We start from the raw sequence: 11,212 nt of genomic DNA on the forward strand, positions 1-11,212 counted from the left end.
CATACTCAAATATACATATTGCCTACCTTGTATATGTGTGTTCCTCCAAGCAACTGCATGTAAAAAAACCAGCGAAGGCTCCACCCAGTAAAGGATGGTTCTTCAGGGGTTCTGTAGGGAGGCAGTGATTCTGTGTGAGACCATGACTCCACAATCTGTTTCATTTCCAAAATTAAAATAGACAAGCAAGCAAACAACCTGGTAAATCAAAATACATATTAAATATTTGCTTTTAATATTTGCTAATACCACTTTCAATAATTTTAAAATGATGATGGAGGTCTTAAGACCGCATGTCCTCCAATGGTACAGATTTTCTTTTGTTTGAATGCACATTCTACTACTATCCTACTATGGTATAAGTCTGAACAACCATTTCCTAATACTTTCTGAAGTTGGTTTTCAGTCTTTTTCAATATATTGAAAAGATTCTTCGTGGTACCAAGAGCATTCTGTAGTGGTAAAGGTAAAAAAAAAACCTCTGGTAATACACAGAATTTTTTTGTTCAGGGTAGAGAAATACATACAAACCAGGCATGAACATGAATGCTACACATCCATTAGGACATTTATTGAAATATAATGACTGCTTTATCCACATATGGAATGAGTAGAAGGAGAAAGAAAGTGGGGAGCTGCTGGGATTCTGTGTGCCAACTAAGCCATTGATGGATTAACACAATTACAACTACAGATTAAAGCACATAAACCTGTTTTTTTTTAATCTAGCTAGAGATGTCTTCAGAAGCCCCAGGGCTGCCTTACATTCCTGTCAGACAACAAACACAATCAGTAATGGCAAGTGGACACCAGCTTTGACTGACCGCACTTTCCCTTTATATCTGCACAGAGTGAGAGTAATGAAAAAATTAGCAGAGGAAGAGCATGAAAAAGATAAGTCCCAAAACTTGTAAAATTCTGGGGCAATATAATCAGGCGGTGCTTTTAGACAATGGACAATACTGGAATATGCAACAAAAACTACCAATGTCCCATATGGAGACAACTATCATGACAAAAAAAAATTAGTAAAAGAAAGTTAGCAAGTGTAAACATCCATTGTAGTATATGGACAGACTTCCTGATTCAAATTTGATCTACAGTAACGTACGTAATTGAGTGTTTTAGATAATCTGGCTTAACTGTTTAAAAGTTCTATCTCGTTTAAAACCTGTCTGATCCCCTAACTGCTCGTATTTGTCATATTATTGTCATGTTAGACTTTGTTGTGGTGTTCCCAAATCTACTGAAATAATTACTGATAGAAATGTTGGCCAGAACTACAAAAATAAGACCCAAGTTGGGATACACCACAATCATTCTATGATGGAATACACACAAGCTTTGAAGAAACTGGTTTCTTTGATCAAGTTAGACATTATGTGTTGATGATATACTGTATAAGTGATCAGTACTGTGTAACAAATGAGAATAATGCCATGTTATGGTTGACTAAGTTAGGGATAATGTACAAGTCAAGACACACATTGAATGATGAAGCGTTAGCATGAGCTTTGAGGGTATTCCACAACTTTCAAGAAACAATCACAGTCAATCACTCACATTCAATGTTGTCATCACATAATGGTTACATTGAGAAAAAAAATCTACCACATTTAAGAAATGACACGTTTAAAGGGGCACTCCACTGATTTTAAATGTCAAAATCAGTTTACTGAACATGGTGAGTACCAATCACTCTTTAAAAACTGTCGTAAAGAGAGCCCAAGTCCAGTGTCATAACTGAGCTAGCTGCCGTTCCACTAGCTTCTGTTACTCAATGCAAACTCTGACTGAACATTAGTTTAATCGTTTCTTTTTCTGAAAAAGTGAAACGTGTTCCTGGGGTAAACTATCCATATTCGAAGATAAATGAGTACCTACTAGAGTAATTACTATTAACAGTTGAAACCTTCATGATCTTACATGATGAAAAATTACAACTCCTGTGATTTTTTGCCAGCACAGCAACTTGCATACTTAAGTCATTATATCTTTCTATTTCTTCCCAATTGATAATATTCACCAACATTCTGTTTTAATAGAATTTTTTCCAGATTTTTAGCTTTAATCCCTACTATTGAAAAACACACGCCCACCTGCTCACTGTGAATTCTACTGACAATGACCAGCTCTGTCAGACATGCTCAATCGGACATTACACACAATTTGCACTAGGGAGCTGGCAGGGTAAAGTCCATCTAATGTCCTGTCCAACTGATTCGGACATTTGCGTTCATACATACAGCTCCTCGGGGTAATGTCTAGAAAAGTTCAGGGTTGCAGTGCATGTGTGAAAGCAGCTTAAGACAGTTTCAACATAAACTGAACATTATAACCTTCGTGAAGGCAGGATTTGTTGTAGGACTGTTGTAGTAGACTGCATTATTTATCGCTAGAAGGAACTAATAAACTGACTACTGAATTTATATGTTAAAGACAACTAAAAACTGAAACGTAAAATAAACAAGATTACATCATTTTTAGAATAATAAACTTCTCTGTCTGGACAAATTGACTGAACTGCACCACATAATGTGGAGTCAGGTAATGTTCCAGTGCTTCAGTGTGAACCTGAAAGTTCTGGTCTCATTTCAGCCCTCTATGATGGTTTCTGTGGCTTTGAAGGAGTTTTGTAAAGCTTGAGGAAATAAACCTGATGATGTCCAAAGATGCTAGTTGCATTATGGGAACTTTCGAATCCTGGGTTTTTGGAAAATGATACATACAAAGGTGTAAAAGTCACAATATAAGCCTGCTTCAGTCTTGGCCATTATTTTTTTATGTGTCTCTTACAAGTTCCCAAACTTTATGGACGTGCAATATCAAATCGCTGGAGTGTCCCTTTGAATCATACATGATGTCAATAAAATGTAGGGAAGCCTTTGTCTATTGATTGTATTGTAAGCCAGAAAGGCGGATTTTGTATGTTTTATAAAGAATTGTGACTTTCTTACAGGGCTTGATTGTATTTGCTTGAGATTCAGTGTCTGAGTATACAGTACCTAAAGAGTGTTAACGCTCAGACAATCTATAGCCATTTAGCCTTTACAGTAGCAGCGATGCTTGATTGTGTGTTATTGCCACAGCATGTCCTCTCCTGTTGCACATACAAACAAAGACAAAACTGCAAAAAAACATGGGTCTCATGTGGTCCAATACGTCACAGCTCATGGCAGTAGGAACTATTACAACCAGAGACCATTGCTTCTATTCATAAAACTACCTTGTTTGCTTTGCCTGTATCAGCCATTTGTTTGGAACAAGCTGAGCTGTATCGTGTTGCTTTTGACTGAATCTGTCTTTGACTCATGTATCTGCATAGAAAGCATTTATCATCTATGAAATGACTGTCAGTTGCATGTTATGAAGTGCCTATGCCTACAGTAAACTAACCCTAACACACAAGAGCCATTTAGCACAATGCTGAGTTCTGCATCAGCTTCCTAGTCCCTTTACCTTAAATCCCTTGGACAAATTAAGATTTTTGGATGGGGGAAAAATGCACATTGTGCTTCTCTCAAGGCAGCAGGGTTAAATAGCTGTGCTTATTACTTTCCGGTGACATCAGATATCCAGCAAATCAGTGAAGGTGGTGTCAGGGGTCAGTGTGGAAGTCTGCATTTTACTGACAGGCTTGACTTAATAAGTGTCAGGAGGTTATGAAATAACCTACTGTTTAATATGCTGTACAGCAATGAGGTGAAGCACCCTACACAGTTCGGCAGTGCCACAGAGTGAAGAAGATTGAGGAATAATGGCCAATGTCCACTGTGCACAGCTGCATCACATCCCAGCTTCTTACAAGGCTCTTTTCTCCACTCCGCTATTTATATATGGTACCTTTAGCTTCACTGCCACCCAGGCCCGACCCTCGATGGGCAAGCTTATCACTGTTCTGCAAAAGCTCCATTTTGGGATGAGTTAAAGACTGGCCTAGTAAAGATGGAGGGCTGAAACAGAGAAACAAATTTGCCAAAAAATCTTATTTGCTTGGGGTATTCAAGTTATTCAACTGAATACAGCACAGCCACAAAGCATTTGTTACCATATCTACATGAACAAACACTCCTTTTCTGAAACACTTTCCTCATCGCAGCTGTATTGTAACAGTATTGTAAGCGTGACGCAGCTGTATTCGGTGGATGTGAGGCAATTCAAAACCTATATTCAGTGTTTCATTTGCAGGCTTTGCTAGGCCTCCTAGCAAATACTAGAATGCAAATAGCAAGCACACAAATGAACTAATGAATGAGTGAGTGAGTCAGGAACTTTTTCTGATCCTTGAGGAGCTTCGCATCAGTAAAGATGATTGTGAATAACAGAACTGTCACAAGAACCTGTCTTTTGTGTGCTTTATAATTGAAAATAAATGAAACTAATCTCACGTTAGTTTGGACATGTAATTGGGTCACACCAAAACCCTGATGAAATTTCATTCAGTGCTAATCCATGGGGAACTATCTGCCAGCCCCAAGGCCAATTCCTTCAATGTCTGTCTCACATAATAGGCTAAATTGTACAGAGATGAAAATCTCTAGTTGAGCTTAGCGTCAAGGGTATATCCTGCACATTCAACCATCCACAGTGCTTTGAAGGTCAAGTTGAAGGTACATCCACTATATTCTCACATCCGCACCATATTGTGAGAATGTAAAATAGTGATTTAATTTGCCTCAGCCGTTAAATTGTGTTCTGTCTCTCTCCTGCTTTTAACCTTGGCTCTGTGCTGCCAGCCTCCCATCTGCTTCAGCCCTGTGTTTATGAAAAGGTCGGCCTGCCTCTCATGTTGAGCATGCTTATAGGGGCACAGGGCACCGTTTACAGCATTCAGTATGCATCGAGCTGTGTGGATGTTTCCTGCTAACATCTCTCTGGCATTGCTGCAAATTCTGCACGAGTGAATATTTCACATCAAGTCCACATCTTAGTACATTGCTCTTTGTTTGTGTCAGGGCAAGCGGTTGTCCTTTACTATACTGCCAGTGTAATGAGAAATTTAGCATTGACTTTTATGGAGAAAGCCATGGCGGGGGCAACAGAGAACTGAACTATTGCCATTTATGAAAGAAAGCGACAGTCAAAGGTTATAACAAAACTTTCGTTGGTCAGAGCTACCTATTTAGTTCATGCTTTTTTGGAGTCAGAGTTCTAGGATTATACACCAATCAGCCACAACATTAAAGCTACTTACCGATTTTGATGTTTTGGCAGAATGGTTTACATATAAATATATATACATAGAGAGAGACATCTCTATCATATATAGAGATGATAATATACACGCCGACTTGGTGCAAACTGCTGTCCCACAACCAAAAAACACATTTAAAAAGCATTTAAGTATGCAAATCTTATATGTTTACTAAGATCCTTCTGTTATCTATTGAAACCAAAAATAATATTTGAGTTAGCAGTAAGTTTAATATACATAAAAATGGTAATTTATAGGGTACTTTTGGGAAGTGGCCAGACGGGAACCCCTAAATTTGAACTTATGAAGATGATACTGAGAAGATTTTTGTACAGTATTCCCAGTGTTGTACTGACCATCAGGCATACCAGGACAAATCCCCGTGGACCATCAAAAAACGTTTTTTACCGGCCCTATCCGTGTGCCTGTCATTCAGGGTGTATATGAGCATGCTGCGTGCATGGTCTATGACTGCGTCATATATAGTGCACATGTTTAATCCACAACTGACCCAAGCTCCCCCACCCCCGGGGGATAACTCCAGGGCTGCATTTACCCACTATAAACTATATCACCGATCTGAAATCCAAGTACTGTTATGTGTTCTTTTCAGATATTTACTGTCAGATGTGTGTCTTCTGTATGTGCTGGCTGCATATTTGCAACATTTATGATTTATTAGTTATTTTTATTAACATAAAATGTTGACAGTCTGATTCAGCCATGGCAAACAAAATATTGTGGTCACCGCCAAAACATTACTCTCACTACTGAAAATGTGCAGTCACGACTGAAACATGGGATGTTTTGTCAAAAATAAAGTATATTGAGTATTGATATATAAAGTACATCAACTAAGATGTTATGATAGTGTTTGGTTCAATGTATATTAAAACTAATAAATCCATTCCTTTGAAAACAGTATGATTAATTTTATGTCCCTTGTACAAAAAAAGATTGAATTCAAAATGCAATTAATCTCATAAATTACCCTTAAAAGCTGTTAGAAAATCAATTATTAAGGTTTTACCTGTTAAAACTTTTTAATTTTTAAATATATATTTACAAGGTAGATATAAACAAAATCTGAACAGGTCAATATAACCCTTCTTATTATATTATATATTGTATATATTGCACAATATGAGAATAACTGTATTATTACTAGAAATGTGTAACTTGTTATACAATTTACATACATAAAGACATTAATAAACACATTTATTTCAAGAGCTTTCCAACTCTGACTTTGAACCAATTCCTGTGTATATATATCTATACAGTATGTATAAATATATATACACCATTCAAATATATATTTATGCATGTATACAAACACACACACACACACACACACACACACACACACACACACACACACACACACACACACACACACACACACACACACACACACACACACACACACACACACACACACACACACACACACACACACATATATATACACAATAATAAAGATGTAGTTAAATTAAGACCTCTGACATTAACAGTGTCAATCAAAACTGAAGATTATTATATTTGTATAGGCAGTATTTATGGCAGAGTTGTTGCATTGTATCACATTAGATTGTACAAGTATGAAGTGGCTGGTGATTGTTTATTACATTGGATACATAAACATTTCATATTTGCAACCCTAGATGAGGCCTCAAAGTTGCAAAGAGTTTTATTCCTCAGGCTGAAATGAGAAATAGTTGGACTTGGTACACAAATGTAATGTTGTGGTGAGATGCTGTTAGTGTTATGGGTTTGTGTTAGTTTATTAGTATTAATGTTCGTGCCACATCAACTTTAGGCCGTAAGTTTGACCCAGTCTTTACTGCAATACCTCTACTATCTTTGACACATGTAATACCTTCTGTTTCCTGTCTGTTACTGTTATCTACAGTAACCTATTGTTAAGGTTACATTATTAACATTTACTATTAACATTTTGTCTTTACCCAAACAAAATGTCATACTGCAGCAATGCTTTATTTTAATCATGTTTTTTTATAAAAAAACAAAACAAAAACAAACTATTTTAACATTCAAACAGATATGATTTACACATTAGAATTGTAATATCTGTCATAAAAAACAATTTATTTTATCTTTGGTGTGTGTAGAGACAAATTACATCTAAGGTCACTGTCTGAATTTTCCATGACATACAGAAAAACAATGAAATCCCCTATTTTTTAAAGTTATTTTCTTCATATCAATATTTACAATGATGCACAAAGCTCAATGAAAATGGATTAAATGTATTCAAATTTTTATAGAAAATTGAAAAGGGCAAATGTATTAAATGAACATTATTGTAATGTTGTGCTAAGGACATTTCATAGGAACAAATGATGAAAACCATAAAAAATAAACATGTTCCAAATTAAAATCTTAACATCAATATGCAATTTTTTGTACCTTCTTATATGTATTACAGACTATGATGGTTAAAATTAAAGTTCATAGAGGTTGATTTTTTTTATTTTATTTGGTAGAGTCAAAACTGACTGTAGTTGCAGAAACACCCATATATACTGTTAGGTTTAAGTAGTCTTGGACCCAAAATGTAGAACACACTCTCAGAGATAGCAGTTGTCTAACAAAGGATTTTATCGTAACAGGTTGTGATACTTTTCACCAGAGATCCGGGAGTTGGGAGGTTATTGTTGGAAGAGCAGATGAGTGGGGATTTACAGAGATCGGTGAACAGAGCAAGGTGAGCTAATCAGATGAGGGAGTCTTGGCAGTAGACCACACGGAGGGCAGGTATCGACGATGAACCGGATGCAGGAACTGGTCCGGAGCAGGTGCAATGGTTCCGAAGATGACTGGCAAGGAAGGTGCAGAGCCTGAGTTGAACTGGGAGCAGGCTGCAGGTTTGTACCTGAACACATGAAAACTAGAAATTGGAAAGGATCACACAAAAAACACACAAGGAGCAAGATACTGAAGTTGGCCTTAGCCTCTGTACCACAGTGATAACTGAATGATCTCGCGAAGATTGGTGAGTTGAGCTGGGTTTATATACAAAAGTGGATGAGGGAGCTGATGAAGGGATATGAAGCAGCTGTGCAGGTGAGTTGGCAGGCGAGAGACCCAGATAGCCACGCCAAGCTCCTTAAATGGAGACAACACAAAGATAAGCAGTCACAGACAGGGAGAGCAAACAACCTGAGGACACATAGACGCATGAGAAAGGGAAAACTGAGAGGAACAAAGGGAAAACCTATATATACAACTGGTTTTAATGTTGTGTATCAGTGTATACTGGTTGGACAAAAGGAAAATTTAGGGTAATGTGTTAGACATTGAAATGTTCAATATGAAGCATACAAATAAGACAATAGTAAAAGAATTATCACATGAATAAGTACAACTGTACCATCCTGCTAATTTTCATGCATCATTTCCTGTTTTATTTTGATATACTCACCTGTCATGTCATTTCAGTTTCCGGCCCTTGTGTGTCTCCTGCCTTTAATCAGCCACACCTGCCCCCAAATACTTACCTGCCCCTCGTGTTCCAGTTAGTCTACCTCGTGCATATATACCTCCCTGTTTCCCTTACACTTTGCCAGATTGTCTTTCCTCTCCCTACTGTTTTCATCACTTTCTAGCATTCTTCCCAGTATATGTTTTCCATGGTTAGTGACTTAGTTCTGTTTCCAAAATTTTGGATTTTTGCCTGCTCCCTGTCTGATATTGTTTGCCTTGTTCGGACTGCCTTCCTATTTATGACAGCTTTGCTCTTCAGTAAAGACTTGCCTCATTGAGCTTTACATTGTCTGCTGTGAGTTTCTCTGCGTCTTAACCCTTTTTTACCAGATCTGTTACAGTCTGGCCCTGACAGACTCAGCAGAGAGTGGCACTCTGCCTACTATTCTCTAGTCTCAGTGGAAGTGGCTGCATGACCACAAACAAATGGTGACTTACATGGTCAGAGATGTTCAGGAGCTCCATGTGCGACAGGATGGCTTTCAAGCCTCCTTGACGGAACACCTCACCTTTCAGACACAGCTAGTACTAACATGCTTCAACCCTCAAGCCCTGGTGGTTGCTGGCCTGGCCACTCCTGCCGCTGCGGGAACGCCAGTGATCCATCGGACTTGCTTACTGACATTTATTCTTTAGTCGCTCTAGCCGTAAAGATTGATAGTATCAGCACATCCTGGGGGCAGGGAGGAGCCCATGCAGGTGGGCCGCACTCTTCTTTCCCCTTGAGGAGCGACAGTGCTGACTAAAGTAGTAAAGCTGCATCTACTGCAGTCAATTGGGACATTTCCTAGCTGGATGCCCAGTAAAAGGCCAGGCTCATTAGTGAAAGGAGGATTACTGGTGAGCCAAACCTCCTCTGCTTTCAACCCTCCATATATCTGACTCGGTTTCTCCTGCTTCATCCCTTGAGTTCGCTGTTTTTGTGGACTGCGGGCAGATGAAAGTTTCATGGAACAAGGACTAGCTCGCAAGCTCCAGCTGCAGTTAGAGCCCTGTCCTCTGGTTGTCTCCTCTTTCAAATGTTGCTTTGGACTCACGTGGACCTGAAAGAGGTTTTTAATAAGGCCTGTGCTACATCCCTGCCTCCTCATTGGGCATAAATGAGAGGGAGGGAAATATGTTACTGAAGGATTTGCGTTTGTTTTTCTTTAACTGACAATATATCCAGAGTACCTCAGCTGCCCACATCATTCACCCCTCTTTGTCCCCCGCTGTTATGGGACTCTTCTTCATGGATAAGAAGGACAAAAACACTTCGGCCGTGCATTGACTACCGGGACCTCAATGACGTCACCATCAAAAACAGGTACCCATCCCTCCCACTAATTTCCACAGCTTTTCAACTTTTACAGAGAGCCACCATTCTCACTAAACTCGATCTAAGGAACGCATACCATCTTGTTTGGATCAGCGAGGGGAAGCGAGTGCTCACTACGAGTACCTGGTAATGCCATTTGGTCTAACTAATGTACCAGCCTTTTTTCAGGCCATGGTTAATGAAGTTCTGTGTGACATGCTGAATTGCTTTGTGCTTGTCTGTTTGGATGATATTCTGATTTTTTTTTCCAAGAATGGAAAAGAGCATGAGCAGCATGTCAGGCAGGTTCTTCAGTGTCTGTTGGAGAATCAGCTGTTTGTGAAGGCCAAAAGTGTGAATTTCACCAACAGTCAGTCTCCTTCTTGGAGTTTGTACCATCCTAGCCATACTATCCCAGCGCTTCCCCAAGGACAACAAGGTTCATTTGTGTGCTTTTTTTTTTTTTCTAGGAAGTTTTCCCCTGCTGAGAGAAATTAGGATGTCAGCAACCAGGAGTTGTTGGCCATCAAGCTGGCACTGGAGGAACGGAGGCTGAGCAACCCAATCTGCAGTACATCAGGAACAACTCTTGCCAAGCCAAGAAAACTCTGCATCTGAGTCCCTGTTCTTACCAGATTTGTTACAACTGTTGTTAAATTGTATGATAATCTGACTCATTTTAAAACTCATCTTAATATGAAATGTTATTTCAGCCCGCTTCTTTTCACAATAAAATGATTAATTTCAGGTCATTTTTATTTAATTTCAGCAGTTTTTACAAAAAAATCTCTCTTTTCCAAAGACCTCTTCCACAGGGTCTCCTTAGGGCTGTGTCCTTTCCTTGCTTTTGTCTTGAAAGTGTCCTATACTTTTTTAATGTTGTCAATTCTAACATTTGCTATCATCTGCTGGTTTACTAATCTCAGTGCAAAATAACAAACACTTACAGCCAAAAATGTGAATGTGTGCCATAAAATGGTGTAAATTTAAATGATCTTTGCCATCAGTACAGAGAGAACCGCTCATTTGTCTAGATTCACAGCACCCTTTACAGATTGAGTTTAATTTGCTTCCATCAAGGCGGGGGTTTTACCTCCCTAGGGGTGTCACAAATAGATAAATGAGGTCTTTTATTCCATCAGCTATCAGCTTTTTAACCAAATGTGATTTGGCCTGTTACTAACTTTGGACGTGATATGGCTTCTTTTTTTTCA

General features: G+C 38.6%; 1 long non-coding RNA gene across 1 annotated transcript; it reads left to right on the forward strand.

The window, feature by feature from the left end:
• The first annotated feature begins 8,781 nt into the window (after positions 1-8,781).
• On the forward strand, positions 8,782-10,678 carry LOC120795176. The gene is made up of 3 exons (XR_005708212.1): positions 8,782-8,850; positions 9,870-10,007; positions 10,469-10,678. It is a non-coding gene; the product is annotated as an uncharacterized LOC120795176 (long non-coding RNA).
• Positions 10,679-11,212: the final 534 nt, after the last annotated feature.

Source organism: Xiphias gladius, chromosome 1, assembly GCF_016859285.1.
Source record: "Xiphias gladius isolate SHS-SW01 ecotype Sanya breed wild chromosome 1, ASM1685928v1, whole genome shotgun sequence".
NCBI classification, from domain to species: Eukaryota; Metazoa; Chordata; class Actinopteri; order Istiophoriformes; family Xiphiidae; genus Xiphias; species Xiphias gladius.